This window comes from Corvus brachyrhynchos, unplaced genomic scaffold (assembly GCF_000691975.1).
Source record: "Corvus brachyrhynchos isolate BGI_N302 unplaced genomic scaffold, ASM69197v1 scaffold489, whole genome shotgun sequence".
In the NCBI taxonomy this organism is placed as follows: domain Eukaryota; kingdom Metazoa; phylum Chordata; class Aves; order Passeriformes; family Corvidae; genus Corvus; species Corvus brachyrhynchos.
This window is the reverse complement of record NW_008239772.1, coordinates 153,174-153,996: the sequence shown is the minus strand read 5'-3', so window position 1 is coordinate 153,996 and position 823 is coordinate 153,174. Positions and strand designations below refer to the sequence as shown.

Below are 823 nucleotides of genomic sequence, written 5' to 3'. Positions count from 1 at the left end.
TTCCCAACTACCTCAGCCCAGAAGACAGAGGGGTTGTAGTCCTGTGGCGGACTACTGGGCATGAGAATGGCTTGGGCCACAACCTGGTTAGCAGCAAGAAAAAAGGGAGGGTTAACACACTGGACGTTGACAGTAAAGGACCCTTGTGGCCCCACTTGAACAATTTCTGGGGTAACACAAATGTCAGCTGGTGAATGTACAACATCTTTTAACACAAACAATATACAGTCTCTCAGATTCTCACAACTCGCGACTCTTTGGGGTGTCACCGAGTCCATTTGAGTTGCAGAGGTCGTGGTGACCATTTTCCTGGTGGCAGTTTCTTGATTCATTCCCCTGCGTGCCCCTGCCAATCCACATGGTCTGGTCAGTTTTTTGGCTGCATCCCATTGGGGGCAGGCAATGTCATTTGCCCTGGGGAGACAGCTCAGGAACCCTGATTAGTTGGAGCCGGAGCTCTGCAGTTTCAGGCCAAGTGCCCTGGTTTGCCACACCTGTGGCAGACCCAATTAGCATTTTTATTGCCCTGAGATGCTGTTGCATCAGCAGCGGCTGCAGTTCCTATTAAATTTTCCCCTGTTTTTAAATTTGGCTGATTAATAGGCACTAAAGTCATGCAAGCATGAATCATTTTACTTAATGTCGGTGGAGGTTCGAATGGGAGACCCAAAATCACTCATTTACAAGCATCACTGGCATTAGTCTTTGCAATTTGGGTTATAATATGCTCTCTTGTTTTCGGATCTTCCACTTGTCTTTCCACTATAAGCCTCAGTTTATCCACAAAATCAATAAATGGCTCATTTTGCAGTTGCCGAATCTC

The 823-nt window shown here is 46.8% G+C and overlaps 1 long non-coding RNA gene across 1 annotated transcript in view; it reads right to left on the bottom strand.

Annotated features, from left to right (window-relative positions):
- The window catches only part of LOC108448815, a 16,852-nt gene extending 16,515 nt beyond the window's left edge, over positions 1 to 337 (bottom strand). The window contains exon 1 of the long non-coding RNA XR_001864841.1: positions 255 to 337. This is a non-coding gene — a long non-coding RNA (uncharacterized LOC108448815). The remainder of the gene's footprint in view (positions 1 to 254) is intronic.
- Between the last annotated feature and the right edge of the window lie 486 nt (positions 338 to 823).